Source organism: Phoenix dactylifera, unplaced genomic scaffold (genome assembly GCF_009389715.1).
Source record: "Phoenix dactylifera cultivar Barhee BC4 unplaced genomic scaffold, palm_55x_up_171113_PBpolish2nd_filt_p 000608F, whole genome shotgun sequence".
NCBI lineage: Eukaryota > Viridiplantae > Streptophyta > Magnoliopsida > Arecales > Arecaceae > Phoenix > Phoenix dactylifera.
Window position 1 is genome coordinate 38010 of NW_024068004.1, and position 9784 is coordinate 47793.

The 9784-nt window shown below is 40.4% G+C and overlaps 1 pseudogene; it reads right to left on the bottom strand.

Moving 5' to 3' along the window:
* Window positions 1-9458, bottom strand: part of LOC103719801 — a 30785-nt pseudogene extending 21327 nt beyond the window's left edge.
* Window positions 9459-9784: the final 326 nt, after the last annotated feature.

Consider the following 9784-nt stretch of genomic DNA (forward strand, 5'->3'; position numbering starts at 1 on the left):
TATGACAGACGAAGGGGTTTGACGAGTTATCCATGACCTCCGTCTTGTAGGGATCCACGATAGAAGGACTGTATCACATGATAACTGCACCTAGAGGTTCATCATTCTATTCTACTGGGTAGCCACTACATGCTGCTAGGTGTCACTGGTGGATGGTGGGACTCACAGGGATTATCTCGATGATCGATAAACCCTAATAAGTAGAGTTGGAATCGTTCCAATCCATTGAAAGGAGTTTTCAATGATATTGTGATAGAGATCACAATATATCTCACTACCAGTCAGAGTAGAACCTATGGGGTCACACACACTAGAGGCATTGACTGATCCGATGGTTGAATCGTGATTAGGAATCACAAGTAATCAATTCGATTGATAATAAGTTGAAGAAGGAACAAAGGAAATTAATTAATTGGACTTAAAACAAGAGTCCTACTTGGAGTAGGATTCCTAGAGTCCTAATTGGATTAGGACTGGGATTCCTACTTGGACTGAAAATCCTATTTGGAGTAGGACTAGGATTCCTACTTGGAGTAGGATTCCTACAGATGCCTCTACCTGATCTGAAGCCGTGGAACGATTGAAAGACTTGTTCTTGCGCCCCGCCCTTTCCGAAAAGCCGATAAAAAACGACGTTCCAGAGGCATCTTCCATTCATTTCGATTTTGTAAGGCAGGCCGCTTGAACCGGGGCCTATTCTCTTAATAGGCGGCAAGCAAAGCTGAATAGGAAAGGGGGCGACTGATGAGCAACCTGACAGACACCTTAGAAGGAGGCAAAAGATTCCCCTGGTCAATGGCGGTGACTTGATTGACCAGGGCCGCCCCACTACCCCCTACGACGATTTTTCGATTGGTCTTCGGACCAAGTCGAAGAGGAAGCGCTCGTTCATGTCGTCCCCCCAAATTATCAATCAAATAAAAAATTATTCTAAAAAAAGTCAGAGAAGAGAGTTAGTGCTCATTGACCTCCTTTTTGTTGTTCGAAGTCAATGAATTCCTTTAATTAGATTAGGAGTTTTGAATTAAATTTGGATTCCTACTTGGAGTAGGATTCCTAGAGTCCTAATCGGATTAGGACTTCGGATTCAAATTAGAGTCCTAATTGGATTAAGACTAAAATTAAATAAGTCCTAATTGGATTAGGATTTCTTAAGTCCTAATTAATTATTAATCTAATGAATCAACATGACTCCTAATTGGATTAGGATTGAAGAGTTCAATTGAGTCATGGTTCATTCAAGTTCTAATTGGATTAGGACTAGCATAGATTGAACCCAATTGATTCATGATTTGGTTAAGACCTAATTGGATTAGGACTTAGCCATAAGAGGGACACCTAATGGCATCACAAGAAGGAGGGGATCACACCCCTCCTCCTTCTCTTCTTGGGTGCGGCAAGAAGGAGGGCCGGCGCCCTCATGATTTGGCATCAAGGGCTCCTAATTTGTAGGAGCCCTAGATCCCTTTAAAAGGAGGTGAAGGGAGGCGCCCTAGGGCATGTGAAAGCCCTCTCCTCTCCAGCCGTGGCCACCCTTTTCCCCCTTTGTTTCAGCCGCCAACAGCAAGAAAAAGAAGAGGAGGCGTCTCCCTCCTCTTGGGCTTCTTCCTTGGCTTCAACGCATGAGAAGAGAAGAAGGCTACCAAGGGCTTTGATCCTCTTCATCTCTTCATCCTTCTTCTTCCTCCTCCCAAGCACAATCAAGGGTTGATTAAGAGGGAGGAAATCAGCCATCAAAGTTACCTCTGCAAGGGAGCTAGCACCCCGGGGAGATAGAAAGCTTGGATCGGTTCCTGCTTCGTGTGGATACCCGTAGAGGCCGGGCACTTGAACGGCTTCAAGCGAACCTTCATCCAAAACCACGATCATCAGTTTGCGGTGATCATCTACCCGCACAAGGTGAAGATCTGATCTTCCTAATGTTTTAAAAAGTATTTAATCCTTACCCATCTACGAACGGTTATCGAACGATGTTCATGCGATGAACGTCGATCCCGCTTATGCCGATTCCGCTGCCATCTGAAAATTTTTTGAATTTTCTGCGGCATGGGCGGGTTCCCAACAAATACTACTATCTGTCTTTCCATGGCTCTGTTCCAAGAATTATCTACAGTGAACTGGGCAAGGACTATATCCCCCTTTGAGGATAGAAAGTTCCAATAACTGGAGCTTGCTGGAGATTCAGTGAGGCAAGCTGGTTCTGAATAGCAGTCACCATCTGATCACCAACTGTTTGGACATAGAATTTGCCACCACCTAGGACTTCGGTGACCAAAACCTGAAAGCAGAGACAAGAAGATGAACCAAACCTGCAAGTGAAAACAAGCAAATATTTTTCCTTTTTCACGCCCACAGTACCTTAAGCACTTCCTTCTGTTTGCTTTCAGTCATGGAACCATTAGCTACTTCTTGGCCTTCAACATAGTTCTCCCATATCTTAAGAAGAGAAGAAGTGTCAGGAACAAACTTTTGAAAAGCTGTAATGACACAAATAGCTTGGTAGCCATTAATTACTTTCAATTTCTGCCTTTTTGCAGATTGCTCAGCTTGTGCAAGGAGGTGAGCATCTGGAATCCTGTCTGTACCAAATGATGTTTGGAGCTTCGCCCGTCCTGCTTCCAAAAGAGTCACAGCCATGTTGGTCCTTGACTCCCACAGGAAGCCCAAGAAAGTTCCAGTCCTATCAACTGTCTCTACTTCTATCTGTGCAGAAGTTCATTTATTTCAAAAAGTAGAAAACAACAGAATTCCACAAAATCAAATACAGATAAATCCACACCTCCACATCCCTTTGCAGAATCTTCCTTCTCATCAAAGCAATTACTTCATCTGAAAAAGGCTCATCTCGACCAGGGCACCTAACACCAGAAAACGAGAATGCAATGCTCCATGTCTCTTTTGGTATCTGTAATTTAAATTAGTGACCACTAAGAACATATTCAACACCAGCATTGAGCTTTCTACTGCGTTGTAGAAATGGCAAGAAATCTCTGGCTTTCTTTGCTAAGGCCTGAGAAAATCCTAGATTACAGATTAACTACCCGAAAAAAGGACCAAACTCAACCAACACACTTGAAGAAACAAATCCATTTCTCACTGTTGTCAGATCTGTTATGTGCATTTTTGGAGGATCCTTGGAAGAATGAAGCCGTTTCTTTCCATTAATAGCACGTGACTCAGCTGCCAACAAAGAATCAAAATAATTTGACCGTTCCTCGAAATCTCGGTGTCTGATGACAGTGCCAAAGCCACGTCCAACTACTAGCTCGGCGACATTTATCCCACATGGTTGACCACTTACAGAATGTGGAGCAGTAGCAGTATCATCACCCTCAGACTTGGAAGGAAACACCAGGAAGACCGAGCCGAATTCCATTACTCTAGAATCAACCAAGCCAGCTGCACCTACTGGGTTGGGTCCATCCGCCGAGCTTACCTTCCTAGAATATTCCATTGATACTTTTACCTAAGGACATATGTGTTGTTATGTCATAAATGTACCACCACAAGTTTAATATTACAAACCACAAATTAGAGAGCATACTTGGCGACCAATAAGATGTGCACGCAAGAATTCCCTATCTTCACGAGCGTAGGGTGCAGGCTTTTCATCTCTACGAGGATTTCCCATTTTAGGGGACCCGATGCTTGAAAGATTCACCCATCGCTCAGCCAGTGGACTGCCATATGGGACAGAGTCATCAGCAACAATTACGCAATCCCCTTCACAACCTCTACCACTTAGAGAAGCCGGAGACAAGCAAAATGATATCAAAGATTTGGTTGAGAGAGAGCTGCTGTCAACAAAAATTTAAAGAAGTCAGGAAAGCATGTTACCTTTCCCGAGAAGTTTTGGTCATGGATAGCCTTCGAATTTGTAGCAGGTGGTACATAGTTAATCCAAATTCTGAAACGATCTTTTTTGGCTTGAAGTTCAGCAGCCTTTAGCCGTCGCTTCACCTCATTTTCCATCATATTTGCACTCCATTCCACGTATTTCGCTAACCCCTACACAGATAAGTAGAATACATGATCATCATGATTTTCCAAACATAAAGGAGCACAGCTTATCTGTTTTTTCCTAGTGCAGACCATTTTTAAGATATAATAAGAAGGACCATCATGATCGGCAGAACCGGGCAGTTCGGGGCATATCGAGCCATACCGGCAGCGGACCAGGACAGTTTCGATAACCAAAACGATAAACCAGCGGCGGAGGAGGAGAAGGAGAAGAGAGAAAAAGAGAGAGAGCAGGAGAGAGAGGGAGAGAGAGAGGAAGGAAGAGAGAGAGGTGGAGGTCGGCCGGCCGAGGGCCGGAGAGCCGCCGCACGAAGGAGGCGAAGGAGGAGCTCCGCCTCTGGTTCCCTTATTTCGTTCGAAACAGAATGAAACAAAGGGCCTAAGGAGCCCCTTTTTATTTTTACGATTTTTAAGTGAAAGTCGGCATACCCCATGTCGGCTTCACTTAATTTTTTTTATTTCCTCCAGTTCCCTTATTTCGTTCGAAACAGGATTCTCGGAAGGGGCCCCTTTTTATTTTTGCGATTTTTAAGTGAAAGTCAGCAAACCCCTTGCCGACTTCACTTATTTTTTTTAAATAAAAAAATTAAATGAAGACGGCAAGGGATTTGCTGACTTTCACTTAAAAATTGCAAAAATAAAAAAGTGCTTAAAAAAATGAAATGAAGTCGGCAACACATTTTCTGACTTTCACTTAAAAATTGCAAAAATTAAAAGGGGGCCCCCTCCGGGACCCTTGTTTTGAACGAAATAAGAAAACTAGACGTGGAGCCTCTCCTCCGCCTCCTCTGCGCGGCTCGCCGGCCCTTCGCCTCCTCTGCGTGGCTCACCCGCCATCCGCCGGCCTCCTTCCTAGTCTTCCAATTCCAGCACAACAGTCCTTGAGGACCATAGTGCATAAAATCTCTTGCACTGAAACTACGTAGGTAAAATCCAAGCACCCAATTTTTTAGAATTAGAAAACCTTAATACTAAAGTTACCAGCTAACTTTCTCTTTTTTTCATTAACTTATGCACATAATATAGATTTTTTCATAAAGAAATGATACAGCTAAGGCAAAACTTAGCTCTTTTTCTCCTTTCCTTCATAAATAAGAGAGATTCTTGATGCCAGAACAAGCACTATCATATTTTGTATACGCTTATGCGTCTATATATTTTTAGTCAAGGTTCGCTATATCAATGCATATCACCCCATACTGAGCATACTATATCATATTGAGATCGAACCGAGACCCGATACGAGGGTGTATATGCCGAACCAAGACTCAGTACGGCGGCGCATGTGCCAGACCGAGACTCGTAAAAAGCATACCAACATTGTAGCAACCTAGGACTAGTACAAGTCCAATACCAAGATAGTGAACCTTGGTTTTAGCAACCTTATCTTTGAATGAGATAGAAGATTTTCACAAAAGCTAAAAAAATTACAGGTATAAAGAATTGGATGTGAATAGGAAGAGAACATTCAATACTCTAGCAAGGTGGCTCCCCCAAGTGCAGACCTAACATCATCCTAAACAATGTTCATAAAAAAGGAACTGCAACAACAATTTTTTTAATACATAGTATACAAAGCAAATTAAATAATGTAGTTTATATCACTCAATTGCTTTTACTTTCCATATTAGTTTAAAAGATTTTTAAACACTGTTATGTTTTATTGGACACCATGAAAATGGAAAAAAATCCTTCAGAGAGTAACAAATAAAGATCAAGGGTTGGGAGAAAAAGTCAAATGAAAACTAGTTTTTCTATTATTCTTAATAAATGAAAAAAAACACGGATTGCAATACCTAAACATACTCACCAAGAAACATGTAATATGCATAAATAGGAATACCCAGAATCGAAAAACATTGTTTAAAATATAAAATTTTTAGACATATCATTAGGAAATTCTAAGGTGCATGAAATTTTATATAAAAAGGAATTCTATCCAAAAAGACTAAAAGGAGATATCTAAATCCTCAAAGGGAAAATACTGTCCCAAAAATGGGGAAAAAATGAATTCAAATATAACTAAGAAGTACGCATAATTATAGTTGTTGCCAAAACCATGCCAGAAGTCTCTCTCACTTTTTCCTTGACAGAGATGGAGAAAACTTGGAGCCACCAAATACATCCTTCCACCTCCCCACAGTTCATGCTTCTTTCCTTTCCCTATGTTACTTTCTTTGTGCTCATTTATTAGCCTCCCAACTTTCCACTCTTTTTTCCTTAAGGAAAACCCACCCTACCTCCCTCTTACATCTTAATTACTACCAAGAAATAGAAATTTCCTCTTAAAAATTCAATCAATGGATCCCTTTCTAATCCATACCAACAGGATTAAGGGGGACCATTGCCGCCCCCCCCCCCCCAACCCTCTCTCTCACACACACACACAAAAAATCTCCAAACCAAACTTCCTGAGACTCTTCTTGGATCCACCTATATGTCTTATGTACTCCTCTAAGATCCTTATGGATTGTTCTCCCTCCCATCACAGATCAAAAACAGAATGCAGAATAGACCGGATAAGGGATAGAAGCCCAAAAACTGTCCTACATTTCCATAAAATGGATATGAGAATCTCTCATCAACCTTACAATAATGTCCGGACCTTTTATACCAATTTCATCTTGCTATCAAAAGTTTTCCAACCACTAGCCAAATTATAGCCTAAATTTCCTACTTTTTGGAAAGAATAAATTTTTCAGGAGTTTAAGCAAGTTAATAAGTTCAACAAATTTTTCATTATTAAGATATCTCTGCTAAAAGGGTGTCAAATATCTTTCATGTGACAACCTCATAAGGATAATGAATTGTTGTGAAGCAAATTTCATAGTAGATGGATACTAATTGGGCAACCCTCAAAGATCATATATGTGACCTCCAAAACTTAAAACACATCGACATTACAATCTCTGAACTATCAATGATATACCTCTAGTAGCGTAAAATATCAATGGAAGGATAACTCTAACGCGACAATTAAAGCCACTTTTACAACATGAGAAGATTCATGTTCTTAAGCTGCACTCATCCTTAAATTATTTGAAACATGAACACATGCCTTTCCAACAACACTTTCATGATTTCTCCAAAGAAGATATGAGATCCTTAAAGAGGGAGAGAGAGAACATTAACAGTCTAAAAATAGATTTTATCAGCTTTCATGAATCTTATACTATTAAGGTGATAGGTCACCTCACAACTAACTTTCATATCTCCAATGCTTATTTCAGCCATATGCCCAAAACATATTCACAGGAGGAACCTCTTAAGGCAAAGGATATGATCCCTTTTATGTTCCATCTGTTATGCCTTGAAATAAAGTAATTGACCCAACTCTTCCAAACCTAAAACTAACTCGTCTTTGTACATTTTGAAGTATCCAGTCTTGGCATTTTTAATGCTTCCAAAAACATGAGATCTGAAGGGTTCAAGGTTACAAATTTAGATGGTATTACTGAAAAAAAATAAAAAGAAGATTCCGTTGCACCTTGCAGAGGATGGCGCTTCTAATAAAATGATACTACATTGTGTATCTGAAGATTGATAATGAGGAATGTGAAAAATCAAAAGTATATAAAGATACTAAACAGAAACATCACTTTTTTCATGAAAAGCAACAACTTTAAGCGCAATCATTAAGATAAACGAAAAAGTGCACAAGGGTCTGAACATGTATATCAGCACAAGCATTGTGTACTTTCAAAATGATCTCAACCTTTACTGTATCATCAGCAGACATGACAAAGGTACATGACAAATGCATTATAATAAGAATGATGGCATTTGCATATAACTGCGTTTGATGAATTCCCATGATGTAATTCCATTTGCGCTCAAATAGTCCACACTCAATATAGGGACCACGTGCTTAGTCAGCAGCCCCCCTTCATTCAAGAGCCAAGATTGCAAGTTGCAGCAGGTACTTCTCAAGTTGTACATGATTTTGGTGTCAAACGTATAAGGAGGGAAGTTATAATCAGCAAATAATATGGTTTTTTGTTTTTTTGGATATAATGAAATCTCTTTTCTTTTAATTTGAGATATAGCAGAATATTACCAAAGGTAGATTACAGCAGAAGTTGTCTTATTTTCTCTTGGTCCACCATTTCTATATTAAAATGTAATAAAGAAAAGAACATACATTTTGTACAAGCTCCAGAGCCAAGTCCTTTGCAGTATCTCCATCAGGATAGTATACTGAACCAATTAAATTACTGAATTTGTCTACACCTTCTAGAACAATCCGGACCTGTTGATTCAAAGCAAGCTATGCAGTCTACTGAAAACAAAATTTGCAATAGAGCTCAAAGCGAAAGAGGAAGCCTGACTGACATCTCTATTTAGAACGTGGATCTGTGTGAAGTGTTTTGCTTCTCTTCCAAAAGGATTCGGTGCAACTTCAGTCGATGATGCTGTGGAGGCAGCAAGCCTCTGAGCTGCTGTTAGAGCTGTTCTAGCTTCAGCTGAAACTTCTTCATTTGCATCGTCAGGAGTTATCTCAGGTTCTGTCACAGCCCTTCTTCCCATAGATGGTGCCTATTGATAGATATATAAGGAAATCAAATAACCTTACGTAAGATGGACAATGACTACACAAAGTTTCTTCTCATGGATGGTGCCCATTGTTAGATATAGAAGGACATTAAAGAAACTTATGTAAGATGGACAATTATTACACAAAGAATTACTGTTTCGCAGAAACATGGATGATGTTTATCATATAGCGGTGCAATACCTGAACTCCTGCGACAAAAACTTGGACAAACTGAAACTCTGGGAGAAGATAAACACGAACAGTGCTGCCATCACGGACCTGTTCCACAATTCCCTGCATAGGCCTACCTTTATTTGCAGCCAAGAGCCCCATGGCATCCAAATTACTAGGGTCCCCAATGGCTGAAGGGGGCAGATCCCTAATTGATGACTCAGAAGCACCAGGTACCTGGAAAAGTTGTCAAAGAAAATGGATAATTGTTAGCAATCTGTACTTCTTATAGAAACCATGCTTACACAATAATCTATTTTGCCACGGGAAGAAAAATGACAACAAATTGTGGTAGATGAAAAGATGGCTCTGAACGCCCGAAATAGTTTAGATAAAATGATGCTTATAACCTATTTCCTTGATCAGAAGCTAAAGCAATAGAGAAACACATTAATAGGCATACAGGAGAAGAAATCATGCCGACCTTGCTCCAACGACCTAAACCTTGCAGCTTAGCTTGCTCTTCTAGACGCAGCAGTTCTGCCAAGAAAGGACTTGCTTCACCTTTTTGTTGTCCCTGCTCCCTAACCTGGTCAGGTCAATTGGTTTAGCCAAGAATGAAGGAAGAAGTTGAGTACCAGCCACAGTAGTAATACAAAGAAAATAAGACGAGGAAAGCTGGATATTATTTAATTACCTTAGCCCATCCTTCGGAAACAACCAACAATGCCATAATTTTATCCCCAAGAAAGATCATACCAAATTCTCTCCCTATGAATGGAACTATATAGTCTACTCGCCCATAACCTATGTAGGTCAGGGACACTGCAACACAAGTCCATTGGAGTTGATTATGGGCTGATCATGGTATTTATGATTAAATTTGAATGGATTTGAACTTTTAGCTTGACGAGGACATCAGAGCTTAAATGGAGGAAATATGTGAGGACCCGTGCGGGCATGTGTAGGCCCACATTGGTTACTCACTGGATAGATTTTGGATACTTATACAGGATCACGGAACCCAAGTAAACCTTTCGGCTAGCCATTTTGGGTGAA